Genomic DNA, 12946 nt, shown 5'->3' on the forward strand with positions numbered 1-12946 from the left:
ATCAAATCAAACTATCTTGAAAATAGTGTATCGGGAGTTTGTCATTCTGGGTATGACCTGTCATCTTTCGATGGAATATGGTAATATGATCATAAGGGCATTTTGTTTCATCGTATTTCTCAAAATCTAGGGTTTTAAATTTGGTCGGGATAACCAAGTTAGGTACCAAGTTCATCTCATTAGCATCAACAATCTCATAAATATCGTTACCTTCCACTACTTTGAGCCTTTCTTCAAGTTGATCATACTTGTTTTGTATTTTTGAATTTATAACAGGCTCTGACATTTCACGAGACTTCTCATGTTCAACTGGTTTGTCAAGATTAGTACCATGGTGGGATCGACTAGGATAGATCCCATATTAGTATTCAAATGGATCAATTATTGATTAGCAAAATGATTAACATAAGGGTATGGCTACAAACTCGGTGGGCTTATATGAATGCCATGAAGGGATTGTGCTTGGGCTTGAGACGGAGTGAATCCCGGAGGATAAAGTAGTTTTTCCATATTAACTTCTTCCCCTATCCTTGATGCACCAATAACTCATTTACCTTTTAATGAACCAGTCAGTAATTATCTTAATTCAACCATCTGTGCTTCAATATTTTGCTGTATCTTCATCACTCTTTCTCTTATTTTCTCTTGTGCCCCTTCAACTCTCTCAAATCTGGCTGCATTCTCTTCTTCCATAATTCGAGCTTGAAAATGAGTATTATATCTATGCGAGATTGTTTGACTTAGATTATTTAGCTTTGCTATCCTTGAATCTTAGTTTATTAACTATGAATTAGAATGCATGATATAATATCATTGTTTATTATTGGTAGTATTTACCTTTATTAAAATGCATGTATGAAATGAATGTTATGCAAATTATGGGTATTGTTTTAGATCAATTGGAACAAAATGAAACTTTCATTAACCATGAGAATCTTTATACATCATCCAGTCATCCTTGCATTAAAACTATAAAAACATTTGATTTAAGCATATTGCTTTCTAGCTTCACACAAAAAATTTAATAATCTCTGACTGTGGCCTTGAGTTGGTACAATCTCTCATTCTAGTGCTTTTACCTTTTCGACCATGTAGCTTGCTTTTCAAACAGCTTTGTAAATTTGAATGGTCAAATGTTTTATATATTATTGCCTCCCTAAACTTTAAGATTTACACATTTCTCGAGCATCCACTTCCATATTATAAGTGCGAGCATAATAATCCTCTCTCTCTTGTCATTTAACCAAAATCTTGTCAATGTGACTCTGATTGCTTGTCAACTGAAGCTCCAAGCTCATTAATTTCTGCTCTAAAGCTTTTTTCTTATTTTGTAAATTAGAGTTCTTATTATGTTCATTCATTAGTTTAACTTTTAGCTTTTCATTTTTTTTTTTGGTACCATGCTACCTTTTCAAAAGCTCTTGAAAGTTTTTCTTTCCATTCATGTTGTTCTTTGGTGAGTGCAGAGATCACTTCCTTGTTCTCTCGAGCTCTATTCTTTCAATACCCCACCATATCTCTTAATTCTTTTATATCCTTCTTAGATCCCTTCAAAAATCTACTATTTAACCTTAATTTCTTATTTTCTTGATGCAGATTTTACAGATCTTCTTTTAATACTTTTCATTCTTTAGTCAACTTCTGTACTGTATCATCTTTATCATTAAATCATATCTCAGTTGGTTAACCTGATCCATTATAGCCATCTTCTCTTTCTTTAACTTTTTTCTTTCAATGTCAAACTCTCGTCGGGTAATCTCAAAAGTCGATAATATCGATACTAAAATAAGAGTTGATAACTTTTTTGAAATATCAGTTAGTAGAGGCCTAATTTTATTAACCCTTTTCATCTTTCACGTAAAGTAACCTTCTGTAACACTATCTGTAAATCTAGCTAGGCTCATTCGGTTGACCTGCTTTTATGCTTTGATGATTTCACAAACTTTTTTCACGTAACTAGGTTCCTTATAATCAAACTCGAGTGAACTGAGTCTATGAGTCATAAGGATGAACTACCGTGAGTCATATTATCTTTGAAACATAAGAGGTGCATAGTTCACTACCTTCATATTCCTAGTAAAGATACCCATGACTCCTCTCCACAACTATATAAGATGGCCATTGGAAGCATTCATGGTGCTCTTCATGTTACATCCTCGTTAGTAAGCTCTAGAAAAAATAACATCCACTGACCTTTGGACCAATCCCTTCTCCATTCCTTGGCAACAAACTCATTGATGGGAACGAAATGAACGGAGAATGGTCGAAATGATATCTTTTCTTTTCCCCAAAAGTGACTTCTAAGCCAAACAAAAAGTAACTGAGCACACCCTATAAATCATTCCTCACCCTTCCTTCGACAAAAATTAAGTGATCTAACAGTCTCTACCAAAATAGTTGGTGAAGGGTTTATACTTTTATCCAACTGCTTAAAAAAGCCAACCACTAATGCTTCTATATGTCCTATCACCTTAGAGAATATCATCAATCTATACACGATCAAAGCAAACACATCCAACCCCTAATCAGTATCAATATACTTTTTTATATATTTAAACAAAAAAGCTAATAGAATAATCTCAACCCCATTCTTTTCCTTCTTATGTTTGTTTATCTCTTCAAGCCTTACTTGCATGATCTTGGCTAACTTCTTTCTACATCCAATGGTTTTTTGCTCTTTTTAATAAATCATATGTTGATTGGCAAACTTTATCCGAAGTAAAGATGAATATTCTTCAATTGTAAAGGTCAAGTCTTCTTGGTTGAACACAAAGCATTGGTAAGATAAATCCCAAAATTATATTGCTACTCTAATCAGCTATTCATCAATCTTTACTAACATGAGTAGTGCTACATCCCCATATTTCTTGAAAAAAGATTCATTTCTTTTTGTTACCCACTGTTTCCAGATAGCCTTCAATTTTGATGTGTCATTTTCATTGAGATCCACGTACATTGATTGCGATAGTGACAGGATATGACCATCTACTAAACAAGCTCTTTTCTTTCTCCTGAGTACCTTTTTATTGGCTTTTAACCTCTAAGTAACTCTTACACATGGATGACATCCCGTAGGTTTTCTGAAAGTTTTTCTTGCTGAAGATTAGTCTAAAACAATACCCTCTTAAGAAATATGATACTTATATGATCATGCAGCAAAATTAAATGCAACAAAAGAATTAAACAAAGCAATAATGTAAATAAAACAAATAAATAAAGAAGCAAATAAATAAACAAACATACATAACAGAACAGAATATATAGTGTCCTAATTTTAGGTAATTTTCTAAAAAAAGACGACATGGCTCTATTCTAAGGCTGGGCCTTATGGCTCACTAAATGTCGGGTTAAGATTTAAGTGTCTAAAGGTTCTCAAAATATTCCTTACATCATTATCCGTTATAGACTAGTAAGGTTTCTCGATCCTCACCCACTATGGGCTATTAACGAAAAGAGTTCAATCTGAGTAGAAGTGCTTCAGTAGCAAAATCGAAGGTTGTCACCTCACGAGAGCGTAGCTACTTCACTTCCTCCTAAAAGGAATAGAGCCCGGGTCTAGAGCTCATGCATGTGAATGAATATGCAAAATATGTGCAAAGTGATGTATTAATCAACATAACATAAATAAATCATAACACAAAACCAAAATAAAGTAATAACTAACATACAATTTATTTTATTCATTAACTTCCATATTTTTGAAAAATAAAATAAAGGAATTAAATTAACTATAAAATAAAACCAATTAAATCCAACAATTGTCAATAGCGCATAATTAAAATTTTTGCCTAACTCTTAACTAGTCCCCAGTGGAGTCCCTAAGCTGTCATAACAGTTTTGAGACCGCCAGACGTAAAGAATTTTAAAATTGAGAAAAATGAGGGAGTCACCACCAATCCTTTTTTGAAGGTGTGATTGGTTACCCAAAAGTTTATCTTTTTAACAAAACTATGAAATCGGGTTTAAAATTTATCAAAGAGATAAATTTTGGTCTACGAAAATTAGGTTGGGTCCAAAAGTCGGTTACTGTGGGGAAAGATTAGCACCCTCACAATGCCTATAAATTGGTACCAATTAATTATACATTATTTTCAATGTTGGATGAAATAGTTTTAATTTGAAACTTAATAATAATCCCTTTCGTTTGAAAAAGAAAAAATTTGCTAAAACTCATTATTTAGGAATATTGATAAAATCTTTAAGTTAAAGAATTATCTTCAAATTCTTAAACATCTAGACAGAATTTAAAATAGCTCTTTTCGCTTAAGATTTAACACAACAATCCTTAAAATGAAATAACATTCTTTATAGAAGATAATTATTGGTAACTCTCCAACATCTAAGTAGAGTACCAAGAATTATTTCCTTCGAAATGTTATTTTTATTTTATTTTATAATATTATAAATAAAATTTATTATCCTTTTTTCATTATAAAACATTTTATCATCAAGTAGTAAATACATATTAAAGATAAAATAATGCAGATAATTACCAATGATAATACACTAACGTAAGTATGCCAATTAATGTTATGTAAGATGAAGTGTAATTTTAAAGTTGGGTTCTTAAGTATAATGAGACCACCCTGACACTCCAACATCTAGGTAGAGCTTAGGTGAGATTGTTTATATTTAATATCTCAATTTACTATTATACTTTTTATTTATTAATCTCATTATTACTGTAAATTATTCGTGTGAGAAAAAAAACTTAATGAAATAAAGTTTCCTAAATACCCCATCATCTAGGCAACATTTGGAAATAAATCATTTCATATGAGATTTTCACACGTATCCTTAAAGTTTCGAAATGATTTTGAATATAGGCCTAGGTCAAGGTTTTAGGACTTACGTGATGTTTGGGTAATGATTAGGGATTGTGTGCTAAATTTGGGGTTTAGACTTTTAAGATTTCGGATTTTGGATTTTAGGGTTTCAATTTTTAGGGTTTGGAATTTTGGATTTTAGGATTTCAATCTCGGGGTTTAAAGGTTTTAGGGTTTAGTCTTAAGGTTTAAAGGGTTTAAGGTTTTGATTTTAGTGTTTAAAGTTTAGGATTTTAAGGGTTTGGATTTTAGGGCTAAAGAAAACGCGAACATCTCTAAAAATTTCCAACTTTTAGGTCGACTTTCGGAGCAAGTTTGATTTTTATGATTTTTAAAATTAACCTTTATTATTATTATTATTATAAAGAGTTAATATTAATTTACTTAGTTTAAAATTTTTTCTTTAATAATAATTTCTCAACATATAGGTGAAATTATCATTATTTAAAGCACGATTGTATTCTCTCAAACATCTAGGCAAGGAAAAGTTTTTTTATTATTATTATGCATATTTTTTATTTTTTATTTAATATTTGGATTATTAAAAAATATTAGAAGGAATTAAAAGTTTTAAAAATCATTTGAATTTTTATTATTGTTATTGTCATTTAATTATTATTATTATTAATTATTATAAAACAACATATAATCATTCTAATAAATCATAACAATGTTAAAACATGCATAAATAACAATAATAATAGGATTAAAATGATATAAAAATATTTTTGAAAAAATTTAAAAAATGTAAAAAAAAAAAATTACTTGAACCGGACCTATCAACGGTCCAGTCAACGATCAACCTAATCAGCTCAGTGAATCGATGGCTCAGACTGGTTCAATCCGATTGAAACTGATTCGCTGGCAGTTCATCTGGACCGACTGAAGGCTGGATGAGACGGGTTAACGGGTCGGTTTGTGCAGATCTCGGATTGGGTCACGGGCACACACGGATCTCCATATGCTCAAAACGGTGTTTTGCTCCTATGATTTTTCTATAAAAGTTAAATTTTTTTTAGTTCATTTCATCCATCTTTCAAAAAAAAAAAAATTCTCCAACTCTCCAAACTCTTTCTAACTTTGGCTAGAGTCTGGTGCCGTGCTATCGAGCCAACTGCCATCTAGGTCGCGGCTAGTGGTCGTCGTCGGTGATCACTGGTGATTGAAAAATTCTAAAATTCATCGAAAAGCTCTTTTCGACTTCCTGAGCTCAGATCCACTATCATTTTCATGATAAATAGTCTTGATTAGCGTAAATCAGGGTTTGAAGTTTTTTGTGTTCTCTCTTCTTTGTTTTGGTTGAAGATTAACTAATGATCTTTTTTTTTTCTTTGGTGCAAGTGGCTTTAGCGTTGAAGCTCCTCCCTATGGGGAAGACTGTGTTTTGTTTTATTTGTTTTTATCTTTGTGGGTTTGTTTTGGGTTTTTTATTTTCTGATAGATGGGGATGGGGAAGTGTTTGGGTTTCTAAGAATGGTTTTAAGCTTATGGGTGTGGGAGTTTTGCGTTTCTGAGAATGGAGGTGTGTCTGAAATAGAGGAAGGAATGGGAGGCTGGGTGCTTTATAGGGCTGGGCACTGGTGCAAGGTAGAGTAGGTGGTGGTTGTAGGTTGGCTGGTCGAGTGGCCAGTGAGGGCGACTGATTTGATGGGACTAGGTAGGGGTGGCTGGATATGATAGCATTAGGTAGGGGCTGGATAGGGGCTGCAACGGTGCTGTACACCAGCCCCCTGTTTTTTGTCTTTTTTGTCTTTTTTTTTTATTATTTTCTTTTTTTATTATTAATTGTATTTTTTATTTAATTAAAATAAAAATAAAAATAAAATAAAATAAAAATAAATATGTTTTGAGCTTAAAGAATGAGATTGAGCTTCGAGCCTGGTTAGATCAAATTGGGCTTGAAGTCCAATTGAGTCAAAATCGAGCCTGAAGCCCAATTGAGCCAAAATCGAGCCTGAGGTCCGATTAAATCGAAATCATGTCTGGGCCTAAAAATCCAATACACGCGATGAACTTTAAAACGAGACTTGACTAAAAACCGGACAAATTTGGTGTTTACAAAAATCTAGCTTGAAATGAAATCTATATACCCATTCAACCATACATTTTAGCAAGTTACCAATAACATAATAATCATAAAGTCGAGATCTGTCTTCGCAGGAAATGATCTCGACTTAATCGAACAAAAAGAGATAGTTGATGAAAGACCAAACTCAAATGAAAACTGACCTAAATCGATTAGGGATCACATAACTATACCATTATGGGATAGCATCCCTGAAAAATATATACATATCGAAACCAAACTATAGTACAAGGATTAGTTAATCCAATTTTGAGAAATAATGCCGACCTATTCGCCTAGACATCATTTGATGTGCCCAAAATTGACATCGAGGTAATGGTCCATAGGCTGCATATTAATCTCGAAGTAAAATTAGTTTGACAGAATAAGAGAACCTTTGTCCCAGAAAGACAAAGGGCTATCGAAGAGAAGGTTGATAGACTACTTCAAGCAGGCTTTATCAGGGAGGTCTAATACCTTGAATGGATAACCAATATGTTTATAGTAAAAAAACACAACGAAAAATAAAAGATGTGTGTTGACTTTATCAGTTTGAATAAAAGCATGCCTAAAAAATAGTTTTTTCCTCTCTAGCATAAATCAGTCAGTAGATGATAGTGCCAAGCATGGCCTTCTTAGCTTTCAGATGCCTATTTGGTTACAACCAAATCAAAATGCTAAAAGATGATGGAAAAAATAGTTTTTATTACCGAAAAAAGCCTTTACTGTTACAAGGTGATGCTTTTTGGATTGAAAAAAATAAGGATGACCTATCAAAGATTGGTCAACATGGTCTTTAATAATCAAATCAACCGCAACATGAAAGTATCTATGGATGACATGATAGTCAAAAGCAAAAACTTGGCTGAGCACTTAAAAGACCTTAGAGAAACTTTTAACACCTTGAAAAAGTATAATATGAGGCTTAACTCGAGCAAATATGTTTTTGGAGTCACATCAGGTAAGTTCTTCGGTTACATGATTAATAAAGGGGAATAAAGGTGAACTCAAAAAAGGTTCATGCAATCCTAAACATGAAGGCATTGACATCAGTAAAAGAAATACAAAGGTTAATTGGAAGAATAGTCATCCTAAGTTAATGCATATCCAAGTCAGTAGAACAATGTCTACTATTTTTCAAAATTTTCAAAAATATTTTTGATTTTAGGTGGACCCTCAGTGTTAAAAAGCTTTTGAAGAACTCAAAGAGTTATTATCCTCTCTACCTTTCTTGTTTAAGTCAAGATTTGATGAAATCTTGTACTTATACATGACCACCACAAACCAGTCCATCAGCTTGATCTCGATCCGAGAAAAAGAAAAAAAGTAAAGACTGATCTATTTTATGAGTAAGGTATTGGTGGTGCCAAAAATTAACTACAACGACATAGAAAAATTAGCTTATATGATTGTCACTTCGACTTAAAAACTCAGGCCATATTTTCAAGCTCATGTGATCCACATACTGACTAATCAATCATTGAGATAGGTTTACAAAAGCTAAAATGTCAGGGAGGTTAATTAAATGGGTAGTAAAGTTCAATGAATTCAACTTGCACATACTACCTAGGTTGACCTTAAAATCTCAGGTGCTAGCGGACTTCATTATAAAGCTTACCTCAGCCTACCTTGAAAGACAATATGAAGAAAACAAGAAAGTCTTAGACTAAAAAAGTTGAAACTTTTTTGTTAATAGATCCACCATAAACTATAATGAAAAAGTCAACCTCATCTAATCAACCTCGAAGGACTAATATCCATACGTTTTAAGATTTAAGTTCAGGACATCTAACAATGAGGTAGAATATCAGGCATTGATAGCTAGTTTGAGATTGGTAACTAAATTCAATGTTCAATATATAACCATGTATAGTGGCTTTCAATTAGTGGTTAACTAGATAAATGAGAAGTTCGAAGCTTGAAAAGAAGGAATTCAAAAATATCTAGATAAAATACTGAACTTAGTTGTCGATTTTACTAAGGTTGAGGTAAATAAGAAACTGAGTTCCAAAAACTCACTAGTAGATTCCTTATCTAAGTTGACTTCAGGAATAATCACAAAGTTCAAATCAAGTCTTGGTAAAAAAAAAAGGATGCACAAAAGCACCAAAAAAAAGTTTGTAAGGCAGATCATGAAAAAAGAACTTGGATGACCTCAATCAAAACATATCGACCAAGAGAACATTACCCAAAAATAAAGTCCAACCTAAAGCATTGATATGAAAGGCTCATCAGTACACAATGATCAAGGAAAAATTATACAAAAGATTTTTAGCTTGCCTTATCTAAGATGTATTAATAAGAAAGAAGCAAAGTAAGTCCTATGAGAAATTCATGAAAAAATATGTGGAAACCACCTCGGACCTTAGTCATTAGCCTACAAAGTGCTTAGATAAGGCTACTATTAACCTATCATAAAAAAGGATGCAACTGAACTAGTCAAGAGATGTCATAAATGTTAAAGGTTTGCTCATGGGCAATATCTTCCCTCGATTAAGCTCACTATTATCATTAGCCCATGGTATTTCATGCAATAAAGAATGGATGTCCTTGGGCCATTCACCTTAGCCACGGGTTAGAGGAAATTTATCTTAGTAGCAATAGACTATTTTATGAAATGACTCGAAGTTGAGGCTATAATGCCTCAATCTCACATTAGGATGCTTTAAGGTTTTGTTATGATATATATATAAAAGCTTAAACCCAAATCTATAAGACATCTTTTATGAGATAAAATCATGAAGCCTTTAAGTCAAAGTGGATAATACCTCACAGGTTGGGTATGGGTCTTCACAAATGATATCAGAATAATCACCAATTGGACGAGAGCTAAGTGTTATACCATAAGAGCCACCTCTAGAATCTTGCGAGAGCTAAATGCTATATGATGAGAGCCACCTCTAAAATCTTAATTTCTAGTGTGATTCTATGATCTATGTGTGCTTTGTGTTGAGCTTGCCTAATGTTTGGTGTAATTCGATGGATCTATGCATTTTGGATTGGCTTAATAAGGACATCAAGCTTTAATAGAGGGAGTTTATAACGCCCTAATCCCACATCAAAATGCTTTAAGAATCTATTATGATATATATGTAGAGGCTTAAACTCAAATTTGTGAGGCACCTTTTATGGGATAAAATCATGTAACTTTCGGGTCAAAGCAAACAATACCTTGTATGTTGGGTATAGCTCTTTACAAAGGCCTTGGCCACTATAACAAAGGCCCAAGTAAAGAAATTTGTATGAAAGAATATAGTTTGTAGATTAGGCCTATCTCGATCCATAATAACAAATAATGAAAAATAATTCGAAAACTTGAAGTTTAATGAATAATGTTTAAACATTCACATTAACCTGAGATTTACATCGGTCGCTCACATTCAGCCCAATAAACAAGTTGAAGAACAAGATAATATTAGAAGCTTTGAAAAAAAGACTAGATGAAGAGAAAAAAAAATGTGTTGATAAACTACTAGAGGTACAATAAGCCTTAAAGAAAACCATTAAGGTACCCACAAGCAAAACTTTATTCCACTTAACATTTGGAACAAAAATGGTGGTACTTAGCGAGATCAACCTTTCGAGCTTAAGGGTCGAATTAGGGTCAAAAGAAGGAAATGAGAAGGCTCTAAGGGCCGACCTAGACCTCATTGAATAATAAAGAGATATAGCCCTAACACGAATAATAGCTTATCAGCAAAATATGTCCAACTATTATAATAAAAGAGTTTGACATAAGCACAACAAAAAAGATAAGTTGTTGCTTAGAAAAGTTAAAGCCTCAAAAATAGATGATCGAGGTGGCAAACTAACCCTGACTTGGGAATGACCATATGTAGTCAAAGAAATCATCTATGATGTGACATACAAGCTAAAGATATGAATGGCAATATCATCCCAAGGATGTAGAATGTGAATAACTTAAAAGTTTATTACCAATAGCTTAGAATAAACCAAGCTTACACTTGTACTTTGTACTTAAATATAGAAATCAAATTATGCTCATCCAATGACACTTACACTTACACTTAGCTCATACCCTAATCGATCTAACAAAATTCAACCTGAAACTTAGATGGATTCTCAAGTTAATTAATTTGAGATATTCCTAAGCAACCAAGTAAATCCTTAGCCCACTTAATAGGGCTTAATCGAATCAACTTTAGTTAAATCAAACATCAAGCTTAAACTTGTTATCATAAATCTATGGAACTCGTCTTGCCATGATTAATCAAGCTTAAACTTGTACAAATAAAGAAAAAATAATAATAAAACTAAACTGAAACTTGAACAAAATGAACAAAATATATATTTCTTATTAGTATGACCAATATAAAAATTATTCGTAAAAAGGTTGTCCTAAAAGATTTCTATTAGAGGTCACCACAAAAACTGACCTTATACATCAACATTTCTAAAACAAAAAAATTTACAAAAAGTTAAAAAGTAAAAATAAATTATGTCAACAACACCAACAGCAGTAGTAGTAGCAGTAACACCTTTATCACTGAAGTAACAACAATGACTTCAACCTCTCTAACCTCATCCACCTCGTGCTTGTCTCTTAAAACTACCTCAAGTTCAGTATCTATGGCCCTATCATCGTCTTCTTCCTCTTTCTCAGGCTAACTTAGAAAAGGCCTTGATCTGATATTGCTGATATCAATATCAGAAAGATTGAGGTCAAGGTCGATAACTTTGAATTGCACCTCATCTTTGGCCAGATCGAAAGCACTGAGCACATTTTCCTTAGAGAGCTTCACTCGAAGTTAGAGGAATTCATTGAAGGCCTTGAAGTCATCAATAACTTTTTTTTTTTTTAGTTCTTCTTTCTCTTTTTCCCCAACCTCTAACTTAGACCTCAACCTTGCTATCTCAACTTGAGCATAATTAAACTTGAGCTCAATCTGCTCTTTCATAGGATCAATCGAAACTTTCTCAATCAAGATGGCCACATCATTCTCGGCTTTGAACAAGTGAGCCATGGTATGATAAGAATGGTGAAAGGCCTAGCTGGCATTGTTTAGGAATAGAGGTGGGAGCTTCTGTTAGACTAAATGATATGAGCTCACACTTGAGTAAAAACAAAAATAAAAAACAATGAAAAGCTGAGATGAAGTTAAGTAATGCTTACTAAGGGGATAGACTGCGACTTTGCAGAACTTTTTCACCATATCGAAGTTCTCTGTGGGGTCATCGATGGGAGTATACTCCAACATTGTGCAAATCTTCTTTGAATTTGAACTTAACACCTTTACCTCGGGATTCTTTAAGGTGAAAAAGAAGACCTAGATTCAATTTCTTGACAAGAAGAGGTCATATGGAAGAAAGCTCTCAATGAGCTATAAACTTCATCTTTTAGATGATGAGGGAGTGTTGGGATAAAGTGCCTAACAATCGGCCCATTGAAGGGTTAATGACCTTGTTCCCTTAGCAAAAAGATGCCCCAAGCTTTATTTTTTTGGCTTTGGGCCCTCTTGGGCCTAGGGGTGTGCTGAAATAGGAAGAAGTTAAAGTCTTTGTTGATGGACATCCTTATAAAATTGAGCTAATAATTAGATAAAAATTAAGTTTAAAAAAATCCTATAAGGTTACCTCACACCTACCCTAATACTTTATCTCATTTTTTTACTTCGAAGGAGGTCAACTCGTGGGTATCAATGATGAACTCCCTCATAGGGGCGTAATCCATTATTTGTCTTAATCTAACAGATCCAAGATAGAGAGAGCTACTAGTGCATCTATAAAAATGTCAAGCCCATTTATTATCTCTCATGCCTCAACCTTGGTAGTCAAACCGACCTCGATCTCATCATCTTTATTTTTTTTTACTTTTGAAGGCAAAAAAAAAGTAACTTTCAAGTTTTTATATAGCTCGGGTAATTAGCAAATAATTTTTTATTGGATCGAGCTATTATGTAATACCACTTCCTATTGTTGGGATGTTTTTTAAAGAAAGAAATTCCTTGAATAGAGGGAGAACAAGAAGAATATCTAGATGTTGACAAAGAATGATAGTTGAGTAATAGTTAATTTGTAATAATTAAAAAATAAA

The sequence above is a fragment of the Durio zibethinus genome, chromosome 1 (assembly GCF_047325235.1).
Source record: "Durio zibethinus cultivar Kanyao isolate XHJ-2024 chromosome 1, ASM4732523v1, whole genome shotgun sequence".
Lineage (NCBI taxonomy): Eukaryota > Viridiplantae > Streptophyta > Magnoliopsida > Malvales > Malvaceae > Durio > Durio zibethinus.